Source organism: Oryctolagus cuniculus, chromosome 5, assembly GCF_964237555.1.
Source record: "Oryctolagus cuniculus chromosome 5, mOryCun1.1, whole genome shotgun sequence".
Lineage (NCBI taxonomy): Eukaryota > Metazoa > Chordata > Mammalia > Lagomorpha > Leporidae > Oryctolagus > Oryctolagus cuniculus.
The window spans coordinates 66060379-66077581 of record NC_091436.1 but is presented as its reverse complement, the minus strand read 5'-3'; the positions used below and the strand labels follow the sequence as shown (position 1 = coordinate 66077581).

Genomic DNA, 17203 nt, shown 5'->3' with positions numbered 1-17203 from the left:
TGTTTCCCAAGGTGCTCATTAGCAGGAAGCTAGAATCCAAAATTGAGCCAGGACTCAAACCCAGGCACTCGTGTGGGTTTCAGGCATACCAAGCAGCATCTTAACAGTGTGCCAAGTGCCAGTCCATAGACTTTTTTTACAGTTTTTCATTTCACTGGTTCTCTCTTCAGCTAACTATGTTTTCTCAATTTCAATTATTGTTTTTTTGTTCTATATGTTCTATGATTACTCCTCTAATCTGAAATGTTACTTTTTAAGTTTTCAGTTTTTTGAGAAAGTTTCCAAGATTGCCCTTTAGAATATGGTGAGCAAAGTTGTATTAGTTTGTCTGATCAGTCCAACATCAGACCAACATCTGGAGTTGTCATCAGTCTTCCTGCTTTCTGTTTCTACTGATTCTGGCTCATGTTGTCTTATGTAACTGATTTTAATTTTTTTTCTGGCTGTTGTATTTGGGGGCGGGGGACTTGAAGAAATGATTGGGAACTAAGGTGATGGCTTGCTTTCTCTAGCAATCATTCCCTTCTCCAGCACCTGGGTGGGACAGTAGGCTAAGCCCAAGATTTGAGGTTGAGTGTTTAGCACCTTCTAGTTCCTAGTAGGTTCTACAGGCTGATTTTTTTTAAAAAGATTTATTTATTCGAAATAAAGAGGCAGAGAGAGGTTTTCCATCCCCTGGTTCACTCTCCAATTTGCCGCAACGGCCAGAGCTGAGCCAATCCGAAGCCAAGAGCCTCCTGGGGGTCCCCCACATGGGTGCAGTGGCCCGAGGAGTTGGGCCATCTTGTACTGCTTCCCCAGGCCATAGCAGAGAGCTGGATCAGAAGTGGAGCAACCAGGTCTCGAACTGGTGCCCATATGGGATGCCGGCACTGCAGGCCAGGGTGTTATCCTGCTGTGCCACAGCACCAGCCCCTACAGGCTGATTTTTAATACTCCATTGAAGCACCTCCCAGTTTTCACAAGATCATCTTCAATCTGTAGCCTCCAGACTGACAGGCATCCCCAGCATAGAAGAGACTCCACTTTCTCAAATTTTGGCAAATTCTTACTGTCACTTATCTCTATGGTGTTTTGGGGATGTAAAATTTTCTCATGCACATTTTGTAGTTGTCTTCAGTAGAAGAGTTGCTCCAAATGACCTCACTGCCATTTCCAGGTGAAAGTGACCCTTTGGTCTTCTCGTGACACCTCTCTGCTTCCTGGGTCTGTACCTGCAAATGGTCCTTTACTGTAGAAGCTTAAGCTCAGAGAAAATGGAATCCTGATCATTGCCGTGAAAAGGGAGAGCTAACTAAATGCCTGGCAGACAGCCTGTTGAGCTGCCATCTTCACTTTTGGTTTTGAGTGATTTCTCCTGGTGGCCCTCATGCCCAGCGCAGTTTGAAAGAATCATTTAGCTTAATGGATGGTGTGTGTGTGTGTGTGTGTGTGTGTGTCTGATTATATTATTTTCATGTATCTAGAGAATGTGTACCATGGGCCTGACCAGACCCTAGCTGCTAAGAACCACACAGGCTGCATTGGAGGAATAAGTGGATGTTGCCCTTGCTCTTCCTCTACCTGGTGTTTTCTCTTCTCAGTCTTCACACAGATCGGCCCTCACTCCCCCAGGTTACACCCCAGAGAGAACTTTCCTGGCCAGCCAACCTGAGATAGCTCCTGCTTTCTATTTCCTCATGTGTAACATGATAAAACCTGTGTTTTTATTCTAATTGTCTGTCCTTCCTGCCCCCTGCGCTGTAACATGAACCCCGTGGAAGACAAACACTCACCAGGTTAGCACAGAGTCTGCATAGGCAGTTAAACTGTTTGGCTGTGACTTGGTAGCACAAACTACTTTTCCATGAGAACTCCTTTTCTTTCCATGAGAAGAACTCCAGGAAGATTTTTAGCTCATGTTTTTTGTACTGATTTTTTTTCACTGAATTCTTTTTATATCTTAGTTGTGCTTATTACACAAATTTGAGATTAAAAGTCCACAATTGTGCTGTTCTTACTAGCTCTCTTAGGTTTGCTTACCATGGTCCAAATCTTACCTTCAATGGATAAACTTCAGTTTTTCAGTCATTTATGGAGGGCTGTAAACTGATTGACAAATATGGATGACATATATTAGTTTCTCAGACTAGGGATTTGGGGTGTTTTAAAAAATGTTTTTGAATGTTATGTTTTACATATTTAAACTTTTTAAATGACAAAAAATCAGTGTTTTAACTTTAATTATTTAAACCATGCCATCTTGAAACAGCAGGGAATAAAAAGCCAGAAGGCAGGATTGAGGTGGATTCTCATCCATCATGTTCAATGAGGAATGAGAACTGGCACTTTGATGTGGGATGCTCTTGTTTGAGAGGAATGAGCAGCAGCATTGTTGTGATGAAGAACTGTGGAAGCTCTCTTAGCCATTTTCTGCTATGTCTTTGGCTAACTTCCTCAAAACACTTTTTGAATAAGCAGAGGTTATTGTTCTTTGGTTCTCCAGGAAGTCAGCAAGCAAAATACCTTGAGCATCCCCTGAAAATGTTGCCATGGTCTTTGTTCTTAACTGGGCTGCTTTTGCTTTAATTGGACCACTTTCCACCTCTTGGTAGCCATTGTTTTGATTTTGCTTTGTCTTTAGGATCATACTGGTAAAGTCCCGTTTCATCTCCTGTGGCAGTTCTTGTCTTTGTTTGTTTGTTTTTAAGATTTACTTATTTTATTTGAAAGGCAGAGTTAGAGAGGGATGAGGGAGAGGGGGGAGGGAGGGAGAGAGAGGGAGCGGTCTTCTATCTGCTAGTTCACCCTGCAAATGGCCACAACAGCTGGAGCTGCGCCAATCCGAAGCCAGGAGATTCTTCTAGGTCTCCCGTGCTGGTGCAGGGGCCCAAGGACTTGGGCCATCTTCCACTGCTTTCCCAGGCCATAGCAGAGAGCTGGATCAGAAGTAGACCAGCCAGGACTCTAACCGGTGCCCATATGGGATGACGGCACTGCAGGCAGCAGCTTTACCAGCTATGCCACAGCGCCGCCCCCTTCTAGCAGTTGATCTGTGTGCAACACTTTTGGTACCCATCAAACAAAGTTTACCCCACCTTAATTTTTAGTGAGAATTGTATAAGCTAAAAACTGAAATATCTATGGTGTTTTGCTATTGTTTCTGCTGTTAATAACTTATCTTCAATTAGGGCATGAATAAGGTTAATTCTTTTTCTTGGAAGTTGATGTGGACACTCCACTGCTTCTCATTCCTTCTTGAGTTATCTGTTTGTAAACTGCTGCTTTCTTTGGGAAATTGTCCCCATAAACGTTTCATAAAGCATGAATAACTTCATCATTTATCCACCCAAGTTTCAACACCCATTTGATGTTTGTTCTTGCTTCAATTCTAGCAAAATTTGGGCTATTTTCAAATGGATGTCTTATCCTTCTTAGTGCCTCAAACTTGAGCCTATCCAGGCATGCTATAACAAGTTAATAGAAGCTGCCGGCGCCATGGCTCACTTGGTTAATCCACCTGCAGCGCCGGCATCCCATATGGGCACCGGGTTCTAGTCCCTGCTGCTCCTCTTCCAGTCCAGCTCTCTGCTGTGGCCCGGGAAGGCAGTAGAGGATGGCCCAAGTGCTTGGGCCCCTTCACTCACATGGGAGACCAGGAAGAAGCACCTGGCTCCTGGCTTTGGATTGACTCAGTGCCGGCCGTGGTGGCCATTAGGGGAGTGAACCAACGGAAGACCTTTCTCTCTGTCTCTCTCTCTCTCACTGTCAATAACTCTACCTGTCAAATAAATTTTAAAAAAAGTTAATACAAGTTTATTTTGGTGTAAAAATTTGTAGTTTTTTCAGAATGCATTTTCCATAAACCTGTTCTCATACTAGGTCCACTACATTGTAATACAAGTCAAAACAACTGCTGAAATAGATGTGAAATATTCCCAGTAGATAAAGCTTTTCATAAAGTATTTTATTGCTAAAGCATGAGTGAATTTTGGACCTTAACTGAACAAAACAAGGTACATTCTGCATATTTGTGTGACACCAATTATTTTTGCTTTGCCAATTTAGATTATATGAAATTATAGGAAAACATCAGACTATTGGTTGCCAAAGGAAGGTGGATTGAGTGAGTTTTTGAGGAATCTTTTTGGGGTGATGGAAATGTCTTATGTCTTATCTTGATTGTGGTGATGGTTATATTGATATGTTTATCAATTTGTCAAACTTGTCAAACTTTATACTTAAAATGGGTATATCTTGCTGTATGTAAGTTATAACATTAAAAAGTTGATTTGGAAAAGATAGTAAGTCCATGTTCTGCAAAATTTTTTATTAATATAGCATAATTGGTGGTGGGCATTGTGGCACAATGGGCAAAGCTGCCGTCTGGACCTCCTGCATCTCATCTCTGAATGCCAGGGATTGAGTGCTGCCTGCACTTCCCATCCAACTTCTAAATGCACACCCTATGAGGCAATAGATGATGGCTCAGTACTTGGATCCTTGCTGTCTGTATGGAGACCTGAATGGAATGCCTGGCTCCTGGATTCAACCTGGCCCAGCCCCAACTGCAGTGGGCATTTGGAGAGTGAACCAGCAGATGAAAGATTTTCTCTGTGGCTCTGCCTTTCAAAAAGATAAAAAAAATTGTACATATTTATGGGATAAAGTGTGTACAGTGTGTTGTGATCACATCAGTAGTTTACATTTCTGTCTTAAACATTTATCTTTTCTTTGTGTAAGGAATCTTCAGACTCCTGTCTTCAGTTCTTTATAAAATGTGTAATTGCTGGGAACTGTAATCACCCTAACTGAGCTGTAGAACATTAGAATTTATTCCTCCTATGACACTACAGTTTGGTATCAGTTATCCACTGGCCCTTCATCCTCACTCTCTATACTTCTTAACCTCTAGTCACCACTATTCTGTTCTTTTATGAAATCCATTTTTTAGCTTTCGTATGAATGAAAATGCAGTATTTGTCTTTCTGTGTCTGGCTTATTTCGCTTAGCATAATGTTATCCAGGTCTATCCATGTTGCCACAAATGATAGAATTTCATTGTTTTGTGGCTGAATAATAGTCCATTGCACATACATCTCCTCTACCACATTTGCTTTATTCGTCTATCCATTGAAGAACATTTTAGTTGATTCAATATATTGGCTATTGTGAATAGTGCTACAAAAGACATGGGAGTATAGATACTTCTTTGATATGCTGATTTCATTTTCTTTGTATATATACCTAATAGTAGGATAGCTGGGTCATATGGTATTTTTGTTTTTTTTTTTTCCTTTGGAACATCCATGCCGTCTTCCATAATGGCTATACTAATTTTCATTCTCACCAATAGTATATGAGAGTTCCTCACTTTCTACTCCTTGCAGGTTTTTTTTTTTTTAAATTAGTATAGCCATGCTGACTGGGTTGAGATGTTACCATGAATTTGCTTTGTATTTCCCTGATTATTAGTGTTGCTGAACATCTGTTCATCTACTTGTTGGCCATGTGTATGTCTTCATTCGAGATGTGTCTATTCAGATTCTTTGTCCAGTTTGAAATAAGACTTTTTCTGTTCCCAACTTTATCATAACTACTTTTCTAATCAGAAAAATTCCAAACTTTATGAAATTTAATGGTGACCATTGCATTTTCTGTTAAAAATTTGTTCTTATATACTATGTGAGAAAACTCCTGATAACAATGTTAATGGCCATATTTGGTTAAACCACTATTCACGTTATTGAGCAAACATCCTGGCTGACATAAGCATCCACATCTGGGCATATGTCCCTGAAGGGCTTGAAATAAGGCTTCCTTTATGGTGTATTTTTTTTTTTTTACAGGCAGAGTGGACAGTGAGAGAGAGAGACAGGGAGAAAGGTCTTCCTTTGCCGTTGGTTCACCCTCCAATGGCTGCCGCGGCCGGCGCACCGCGCTGATCCGATGGCAGGAGCCAGGAGCCAGGTGCTTCTCCTGGTCTCCCATGGGGTGCAGGGCCCAAGCACCTGGGCCATCCTCCACTGCACTCCCTGGCCACAGCAGAGAGCTGGCCTGGAAGAGGGGCAACCGGGACAGAATCCGGCGCCCCGACCGGGACTAGAACCCGGTGTGCCGGCGCCGCTAGGCGGAGGATTAGCCTAGTGAGCCACGGCGCCGGCCTATGGTGTATTTTTAACTGCTAGAAATTAGAGATGATGGATTCTGTGTTTTAATATAAATTTAAGTGTGTGCTAAGAGCAAGGCAGATTGGTGAATGTTGATTTCTGTGTTAGTCTCTTTGGTTAAGGGTTTCATAACTCACCGAACTTAAGTTCTTTTTATTACAGTTGGGAAATGAAGTTACGTTAAAATTGGGCTAATGATGGAAAATAAAAATATCTGAAATGAAATTATTTTGTGAGGCTCACAGACAACAATATGAATAAAATAGCATTAGCATTTTTGAGAAGTCTTGGAAATCGCAGCCCATTCTAGCTGGTTCTGTGTATTCTGTTAACAAGCCAATCGCTTTGTGAACTCAGACTGAGAGTCATTATTTTTCTTAGTTAGCTGTGACTCTGCAGATACTGTCTTATGACAGTCACTCTGCATCTCAGTTGGCTGGAATTGATTTGTAGACTCTGGGTCTTTATTCATAACCCTTACTGACCTTGTAAAATTCAGACTTCTCATTATGGCAAAAGCCCAAAAATCTTCATGAAACAAAATGTTTTGGCACAAGCACGTGATTGTGTGAATATTGGATGGAAGAGAAGTTGCAATGAGAGACCATGCTATCTAAACCAACATTTTTTCCTTAAAGTTCAGTGTAAAATATGCACAGTATGTGTTTAACAGGACACATCTAACTCTATTCTTGCATCCTTCGTATTCCAAAGAAATAAAGCATGCCTTGAATTCTCATGATGCCTGCATCAATATAAAAACACTAACTCTTGGAAAGATCTGTGTTGATGCAGATTGAGATCCTTTCCAGCTTTTAAGGGAAAATTGAATTCTTGAATAAGAATTGTTTCATGCAATAAGATGTAATCTGTTAAATCTTTCACCATTGGTTTCTAATTTGGAGGATGATTTTTATTGGTCCTGGTAGATTTTTTCCATGTCTCGGTGGTTCAGTTTTGGTAGGTTGTATCCAGGAATTTATCCATTTCTTCTAGGTTTTCTAATTTGTATAGTTCATAACAGTTCTGAGTAATCCTGTGTATGTCTGTTTCATCAGTTGTAATATCTGCTTTTTCATCTCTGATTTAAGTTTTCTTATTTTGGTTAGTCAAACTAAATGTTCATTAATTTTGTCTTAAATCAATTCTGGGGGATGGTGTTGTGGCATGGCAGGTTAAACTGCCGCCTGAAGCACTGGCATCCCATGTGGGTGCTGGTTTGAGTCCCAGCTGTTCCACTGCCAATCCAGCTTTCTGCTAACACACTTGGGAATGCACCCATGTGGGCGACCCAGAAAAAGCTCCAGGCTCCTGGTTTTGGACCGGGCAGTTCTGGCTGTTGTGGCCATGTGGGGAGTGAACCAGGGATAGAAAGCTTCTCTCTGTGTAACTCTACCTTTCAAATCTTAAAAGTCAATTCTTCATTAATTATTTGGTTATTTTTTGCTTTTTCATTAATTTCTGCTCTGATTTTTCTTTGTTTCTACTAACTTTGGTTTGTTCTTTGCTACATTCTGGCAATGTATTAGTAGGTGGTTTTTTTTTTTTTTTTTTTTCAAAGTAGGTCCTCATTGCTTTAACGTCATTCTTCTGTTTGTTATCTCATAAGTTTTGGCCTGTCATGTTTCTGTTTCAATTTGAGTTATTTCAGCTCCTTAAAAGTTGGTTTTATGAAATTTAAAATTTTCCTTTCCTTTTCTTCAATGACTTATTGTTCATTTAGAAGCATGTTGTTCAATCACATATACCTATGATTTTTAAGTTTCTTGATTTTCTTTTCACAGTGAAATAAAACTAGAAAAGTATGTAATTGAATTTGACTTTTTTTTTTTTTTTTTTTTTAAACTTTTATTTAATGTATATAATTTTCCAAAGTACGACTTATGGATTACAATGGCTTCCCCCCCATACCGTCCCTCCCACCCACAACCCTCCCCTTTCCCACTCCCTCTCCCCTTCCATTCACATCAAGATTCATTTTCGATTATCTTAATATACAGAAGATCAGCTTAGTATACATTAAGTATGGATTTCAACAGTTTGCTCCCACACAGAAACATAAAGTGAAAAATAATAGATGATTTTTTTTTAAATGATGATGAAATCAGAGCAGACCTATTGTCATGTTTAATCCCAGTGAGAGTCAAGTTGGGAATTGATAATTTCTTTTTTTCTTTTCTTTTTTTTTTTTTTTACAGAAGATCAGTTTAGTATGCATTAAGTAAAGATTTCAACAGTTTGCACCCCCATAGAAACACAAAGTGAAATATATTGTTTGAGTACTCGTTATAGCATTAAATCTCAATGCACAGCACATTAAGGATAGAGATCCTACATGAGGAGTAAGTGCACAGTGACTCCTGTTGTTGACTTTACCAATTGACACTCCTGTCTATGGCATCAGTAATCTCCCTATGCTCCAGTCATGAGTTTCCAAGGCTATGGAAGCCCTCTGAGTTCTCCGACTCTTATCTTGTTTAGACAAGACAAGGTCATAGTCAAAGTGGAGGTTCTCTCCTCCCTTCAGAGAAAGGTACCTCCCTCTTTGATGACCTGTTCTTTCCACTGGGATCTCACTCGCAGAGATCTTTTGCCAGAGTGTCTTGGCTTTCCATGCCTGAAATACTCTCATGAGCTCTTCAGCCAGCTCTGAATGCCTTTAGGGCTGATTCTGAGGCCAGAGTGCTATTTAGGACATCTGCCATTCTATGAGTCTGCTGAGTATCTCACTTCCCATGTTGGATCACTCTCCCCTTTATTTACTCCATCAGTTAGCATTAGGAGGTACTAGACTTGTCTATGTGCTCCCTTAGACTCCCAGTCCCTTCACCATGACCAGCTGTGAACTGAAACTGATCACCTGGAACAGTGAGATGGCATTGGTACATGCCACCTCGATGGGATTGAATTGGAATCCCCTGGTATGCTTCCAACTCCACCACTTGGGGCAAGTCAGCCTGAGCATGTCCCAAATTATACATCTCTTCCCTCTCCCATTCCCACCACCATGTTCAACAGGGATCACATTTCAGTTAATTTTCAACACTTAAGAATAACTGTGCATCAATAACAGATCTAAACCAGTCATATTAAGTAGAACAGATAAAAAAACTACTAAGAGGGATAATGTATTAAGTTGTTCATTAACATTCAGGGCCATGCTGATCAAGCCACCATTTCCCATAGTGTCCACCTCACTCCAACAGGTTTCCCTCTTGGTGTTCAGTCAGTCGTCACCGATCAGGGAGAACATATGGTATTTGTCCCTTTGGGACTGGCTTACTTCACTCAGCATGATGTGTTCCAGATTCCTCCATTTTGTTGCAAATGACTGGATTTCGTTGTTTCTTACTGCGGTATAGTATTCTAAAGAGTACATATCCCATAATTTCTTTATCCAGTCTATCGTTGATGGGCATTTAGGTTGGTTCCAGGTCTTAGCTATTGTGAATTGAGCTGCAATAAACATTAGGGTGCAGACCTCTTTTTTGTTTGCCAATTTAAATTCCTTTGGGTAAATTCCAAGGAGTGGGATGGCTGGGTCGAACGGTAGGGTTATCTTCAGGTTTCTGAGGAATCTCCAGACTGACTTCCATAGTGGCTTGACCAGTTTGCATTCCCACCAACAGTGGGTTAGTGTCCCTTTTTCCCCACATCCTCGCCAGCATCTGTTGTTGGTAGATTTCTGCATGTGAGCCATTCTAACCGGGGTGAGGTGAAACCTCATTGTGGTTTTGATTTGCATTTCCCTGATTGCCAATGACCTTGAACATTTTTTCATGTGCCTGTTGGCCATTTGGATTTCCTCTTTTGAAAAATGTCTATTGAGGTCCTTGGCCCATCTCTTAAGTGGGTTGTTGGTTTTGTTTTTGTGGAGTTTCTTGATCTCTTTGTAGATTCTGGTTATTAACCCTTTATCTGTTGCATAGTTTGCAAATATTTTTTCCCATTCTGTCGGTTGTCTCTTCACTCTCCTGATTGTTTCTTTTGCAGTACAGAAACTTCTCAATTTGATGCAATCCCAATAGTTGATTTTGGCTTTGACTGCCTGTGCCTCCCGGGTCTTTTCCAGAAATACTTTGCCTGTGCCAATATCTTGAAGGGTTTCTCCAATGTTCTCTAGTAACTTGATGGTGTCAGGTCGTAGATTTAGGTCTTTAATCCATGTTGAGTGGATTTTTGTGTAAGGTGTAAGGTAGGGGTCTTGCTTCATGATTCTGCACGTGGAGATCCAATTTTCCCAGCACCATTTATTGAATAGACCGTCCTTGCTCCAGGAATTAGTTTTAGATCCTTGATCAAATATAAGTTGGCTGTAGATGTTTGGGTTGATTTCTGGTGTTTCAATTCTGTTCCATTGGTCTATCCATCTGTTTCTGTACCAGTACCATGCTGTTTTAATTACAACTGCCCTGTAGTATGTCCTGAAATCTGGTATTGTGATGCCTCCGGCTTTGTTTTTGTTGTACAAGATTGCTTTAGCTATTCGAGGTCTCTTGTGCCTCCATATGAATTTCAGCACCATTTTTTCCAGATCTGAGAAGAAGGTCTTCGGTATCTTGATTGGTATTGCATTGAATCTGTAAATTGCTTTTGGGAGAATGGACATTTTGATGATATTGATTCTTCCAATCCATGAGCATGGAAGATTTTTCCATTTCTTGGTATCCTCTTCTATTTCTTTCTTTAAGGTTTTGTAATTTTCATCGTAGAGATCTTTAACGTCTTTGGTTAAGTTTATTCCAAGGTATTTGATTGTTTTTGTAGCTATTGTGAATGGGATTGATCTTAGAAGTTCTTCCTCAGCCATGGCATTGTCTGTGTATACAAAGGCTGTTGATTTTTGTGCATTGATTTTATACCCTGCTACTTTGCCAAACTCTTCTATGAGTTCCAATAGTCTCTCAGTGGAGTTCTTTGGGTCCCCTAAATACAGAATCATGTCATCTGCAAAGAGGGATAGTTTGAGTTCTTCCTTCCCAATTTGTATCCCTTTAATTTCTTTTTCTTGCCTAATAGCTCTGGCTAGAACCTCCAGAACTATATTGAATAGCAGTGGTGAGAGTGGGCATCCCTGTCTAGTTCCAGATCTCAGTGGAAATGCTTCCAACTTTTCCCCATTCAATAGGATGTTGGCTGTGGGTTTTTCATAGATTGCTTTGATTGTATTGAGGAATGTTCCTTCCAAACCCAGTTTGCTTAGAGTTTTCATCATGAACGGGTGTTGTATTTTATCAAATGCTTTCTCAGCATCTATTGAGATAATCATATGGTTTTTCTTCTGCAGTCTGTTAATGTGGTGTATCACATTGATTGTCTTGCGCACATTAAACCATCCCTGCATACCAGGGATAAATCCCACTTGGTCTGGGTGGATGATCTTTCTGATGTGTTGTTGCATTCTATTGGCCAGAATTTTATTGAGGATTTTTGCATCTATGTTCATCAGGGATATTGGTCTGTAATTCTCTTTCAGTGCTGCATCTTTTTCCGGCTTAGGAATTAAGGTGATGCTGGCTTCATAGAAAGAATTTGGGAGGACTCCCTCTTCTTCGATTGTTCTGAATAGTTTGAGAAGAATTGGAGTTAGTTCTTCTTTAAACGTGTGGTAGAATTCAGCAGTGAATCCATCTGGTCCTGGGCTTTTCTTTGTTGGGAGGGCCTTTATTACTGTTTCAATTTCTGTCTCAGTTATGGGTCTGTTTAGGTTTTCGATGTCTTCCTGGTTCAATTTAGGCAGGTTGCATGTGTCCAGGAATCTATCCATTTCTGATAGGTTTCCCTGTTTGCTGGCATACAAGTCCTTGTAGTAATTTCTGATGATTCTTTTTATTTCTGTGGTGTCTGTTGTTACATTTCCTTTTTCATCTCTGATTTTATTGATTTGGGTCTTTTCTCTTCTTTTTTTAGTTAGTTGGGCCAATGGGGTGTCAATTTTGTTTATTTTTTCAAAAAACCAGCTCTTCGTTTGGCTGATTTTTTGTAATGTTTTTCTTGATTCAATCCTGTTGATTTCTTCTCTGATTTTAATTATTTCTCTTCTCCTACTAGATTTGGGTCTGATTTGCTGTAGGTTTTCTAGATCCTTGAGGTGAATTGAAAGCTCATCTATTTGGTGTCTTTCCAATTTCTTGATGTAGGCACCTATTGATATAAATTTTCCTCTTAACACTGCTTTTGCTGTGTCCCATAAGTTTTGGTATGTTGTGCTGTTATCCTCATTTACTTCCAGAAAGTTTTTGATTTCTCGTTTAATTTCTTCTATGACCCATTGTTCATTCAGGAGCATGTTGTTCAATCTCCATGTGTTTGCGTGTGCTCTAGGGATTCCTGAGTTACTAATTTCCAACTTCATTCCTTTATGGTCTGAGAAGCTGCATGGTATGATTCTAATTCTTTTGAATTTTCTGAGACTTGCTTTATGGCCTAGTATGTGGTCAATCCTAGAGAAGCTTCCATGTACTGCTGAGAAGAATGTAAAATCTTTAGCTGTAGGATTGAAAGTTCTGTATATATCTGTTAGATCCATTTGGGCTATAGTGTCGTTTAAATCTACTGTATCCTTGTTGATCTTCTGTCCGGATGATCTGTCTATTTCTGAGAGTGGAGTATTGAAGTCCCCCAGTACTACTGTATTGGGGTCTAAGTCTCCCTTTAAGTCCGTTAATAAATCTTTTAGATAAACTGGTGCCCTGTAGTTAGGTGCATATACATTGATAATTGTTATATCTTCCTGTTGAATTGATCCCTTAATCATGATATAGTGTCCCTCTTTGTCTCTCTTAACAGTTTTTGTGGTAAAGTTTATGTTGTCCGATATTAAGATGGCTACGCCCGCTCTTTTTTCATTTCTGTTGGCATGGTATATCTTTTTCCAGCCTTTCACTTTCAGTCTGTATGGATCTTTGTTGGAAAGATGTGTTTCTTGTAAGCAGCAAATAGATGGGTTTTGTTCCTTAACCCAATCAGCCAAACGGTGTCTTTTAACTGGACAGTTCAGGCCATTCACGTTCAATGTGACTAATGATAAGTGGTAACTTTGCCCTGCCATTTGCCAAAGATAAGTTCTAATATATGCTTTGAATTCCCTGTGATCTTTTGCTGTGAGGTTTCCTTCCTTGGTTTCCTTCCTTTACCTTCTTTCATATTGATGACCGTGTTTCTGTGTTTCTGTGTGTAACACATCTTTAAGCATCTTTTGCAGGGCTGGACGAGTGGCAACAAATTCTTTCAATTTCTGTTTGCAATGAAAAGTCTTTATTTCACCTTCATTCACAAATGATAGCTTTGCAGGATATAATATTCTGGGCTGGCAGTTGTTCTCTCTTAGTACCTGGGCTATATCTCGCCATTCCCTCCTAGCTTTTAGAGTTTCTGATGAGAAGTCAGCTGTGAGTCTGATTGGAGATCCTCTGAGAGTAATCTGACGTTTCTCTCTTGCACATTTTAGGATCTTTTCTTTATGTTTCACTGTGGAGAGTTTAATTACAACGTGTCGTGGTGAGGATCTCTTTTGGTCGTGTTTATTAGGGGTTCTGTGGGCTTCCTGTACTAGGATTTCTCTGTCCTTCTCCAAACCTGGGAAATTTTCTGCTAATATCTCACTAAAAAGGCCTTCTAATCCTTTCTCCCTCTCCATGCCTTCAGGAACTCCTAGAACCCGAATGTTGGGTTTTTTAATAGTATCCTGAAGATTCCCGACAATATGTTTCAGATTTCTAATTTCCTCTTCTTTTCTTTGGTCTGACTGTATCCTTTCCTGTTCTCTGTCTTCTAAGTCCGATATTCTCTCTTCTGCTTCACCCATTCTGTTTGTAAGGCTCTCTATTGTGTTTTTCATTTGATCTATTGAATTCTTCACTTCAGTCACTATCACAGTTTCCTGTTGTACTAGTTGTTTTGTTTCATTTTGATTCCTCCTTAATATTTCATTTTCACGAGAGAGATTTTCTATCTTGTCCATTAAGGATTTGTGTAGTTCCAGAATTTGTTTTTGAGAACTTCTTAATGTTCTTATCAATTTTTTGAGATCTGCTTCTTGCATTACTTCTATGTCATCATCTTCATAATCTTGAATTGGCGTGTCTTTTTCATTTGAGGGCGTCATGGTGACTTCCTTGTTTTTATTACCTCGGTTTTTGCGTTTGTTATTTGGCATATTGGAGATATTTGGTTTCTTCACTGTGGTGCTTTTTCTTGTTATACTATGACTCTAGATTAAGTGGACTATCTGTTTTTGATGGAGCCTTAGGGCTTGAGATGGGTGTGGCCTGAGAGCTCTGTTTGTTGTGCCAAAGGTGACACTCCCAGGTTAGGCGTGGTAAATCTCTCTCTCTCTCTCTTTTTTTTTTTTTTTTTTTTTTTTTGATTCAAAAGGGAAGTAATTCCGCACAGCTGAACGAAGTTGGAGGTAGTTAGCAGGCAAATGATATACCCACAGGAGCCAGAGATCGGAAGCTCTTTCCCAAGATCCCCACAGGGAATCTGTTCAGCCCTCAGAGTGGGCTCAAATTCTCCTTCAGCCTCCCACTGGGTTGCCAAAGTTACGGAATTGTAGCGTCTCTGGAGAGTGCTCACGTGAATTCCGTGAGTTCTCTCCCCCACCGTCTCTTTTTTCACAGTCTCAGTTCAGTAGCACCACAAATTTACTAGCTCCTAATCTCCTGTTAATTCGCCCCGCCCAGAGTCAGGTTTTTCTGCTAGGCTCAGGGCCGGTGCAGACCTGAGGTCGCTCTGCTTATGACGTATGTCCAAGATGGCGCCTGCTCTTTGTCTTGCTCGCCCTTGAGAGGTGAGCGGAGAGAGAGAAACCCGTGTCCGTACTAGTCACCCTTTTTTTTTTTTTCTCTCTCTCTCTCTCTCTTCCAGTAAGCCTTGTGAACTTCCCCCCCCGGGGGTCGTTCCCTCTAGTCTCCTCTCTCCGCTTGCCTGCCGGTGTCTCGGGCTATTGAGGTTCGGCTCACCTCGCGTTCCAGCGCGGGTGTGTTGAGTCTGCCGCTGATATCCCGAACTGTGGGCTCCCACGCTCTCCACGCAGGTCCGCTGTGAGTCACGCGTTCCGGAAGAGTTTCTTCTGCTGTTTCCTCCCCTACTCTTCCTTGAACCTGCAGTATCTCCACTTTTATTAAACTATCTCTCCCCAGACTATCAGTGTGCTCCCTTCCTATTCCGCCATCTTGCCCGAATTTGACTTTTTAAAAAAAGTTTTGAGTGTTTTGGCCTAATATTTGGCCTGTTCTAGAGAATGTTCCTTGTGCTGATGAAAAGAATGTATGTTCTTTAGCTGCTGGATAAAATATTCTATAAACATTTGGTCCATAGTACAGTTTAACTCTAGTGTTTTTTTTTTTTTTTATTTAACTTGGATGATTTGTTCTTTGAAAAAAGTGGGGTATTGAAGTCCTCCACTATTACTGTATTGGAACTTCTCTCTCTTTACATCTAATGGTTATTTTATAGAATTGGGTCCTCTGGCATTAGGTGCATATACACTTAAAACATATTTTCTTATAGAGTTGACCCTTTATTGTTACATGGTGACCTTTGTCTCAGTACAGTTTTTGTCTTAAAGTCTACTTTGTCTGATATAAGCATAGATTCTCTTGATCAATTTTGGTTTCTGTTTACATGGAATAATTTTCTACATCCTTTTCACTTTAAGTCTGAGTGTTTTTACTGGTCAAGTGAGTTCCAAATATTCAGCAAACTGTTGGTCCTTATTTTGTATCCGTTTACCGATTTATGCCCTTTAATTAGGGATTTAGTTGTACATTCAGTTAAAAATTTACTTTGAATATTCTTGATTTTCTTTTGTTCATGTTTGTGGTTTGCTAGTTTGTATTGAGGATATTTGATTCCTTTATTTTTCATTTGTATCTGTTCATTTAGTAGATCTTACATCTTCACATGTTTTCATGATTCTGGTTCTCTTTCCTTTTCTTAATATAGGAGTTCCTTAGTATCTTTCATAAGACCAGTTTGGTAGTGATGAATTCTGTTTTTGCTGATCTTGGAATGTCCTTATTTCTCCTTTATTCCTGAAGGACAGCTTTGCTGGATATAGTATTATTGACGGGCTGTTTTTTCTTTCAGAACTTGGATTATACCATTCTGCTCTTTCCTAGCATGGAATATTTCTGCTGAAAAATCTGTTCATCTAAAGGGGGGGATTCCCTTAAGTGTGACTTAATGGTTTTCTCTTACAGATTTTAGAACCCCCCTTTGTTGTACACTTCAGAGTTTGAAGGTAATATGTCATGGTGAAGATCTTTCCTGGTCATGTCTATTGGGGTCCTATGGCCTTCTTGTACTTGGCTATCCATATCTTTCTCAAAACATAGATTTTTTTTGCGGTACTATTTCATTGAATCAGTTTTCTATTGAGTCTTCTCCTTTTAGAGCTTCCAAAATTTACTTGTATATTGTTTGCTTAACAATGTTCTGCAGGTCTTGGAAGTGGTTTCCATATTCATTTTCTCTCTTGATTATTTTGAGAGAGGGAGATGGAGACCTACCATCTGCTCGTTTACTCCCTTATGGTTGCAATGGCCACAACTGGGCCGGATCTCCATGTGGGTGGCAGGGGCCCAACACTTAGGACTATCTTTTGTTGCATTTCCAGGCGCATTATCAAGGTGCTGGATCAGAAGTGGAGCAGCCAGGACACGAACTGGTGTCCAGTTGTGATCCAGCATTACTTAACCACCTGTGTCACAGATATTTCAAAAGATCAGTCTTCAAATTCAGATTCTTTTGCTTTAGTCTGTTGAGGTTTCCAATTACATTTTTGTATAACTTATTCAGTTCATTTCTAAGACCTGTTGAGTTCCTTCAAGATCCCTATATTACCTAATTTTCTCATTAATATCATTTTCCTAATTGCATTAAAATGCCTGTCTCTATTCCCTAATGTGTCTTTGAGCATCCTTAAAGTCATTCTTTTGAAGTATTTATCAGGCATTTTGTCAATCTACTTTTTTTTTGTTTATTGCTAAAGTGTTACTGTAATCCTTTGGGGATGTTATAGCAATAAGATTTTTTTTTTTATTTTGACA

General features: G+C 39.9%; 1 long non-coding RNA gene across 1 annotated transcript in view; it reads left to right on the top strand.

Moving 5' to 3' along the window:
- The window catches only part of LOC103349858 (uncharacterized), a 123305-nt gene that overhangs the window by 34095 nt on the left and 72007 nt on the right, over nucleotides 1–17203 (top strand). The window lies entirely within an intron of this gene.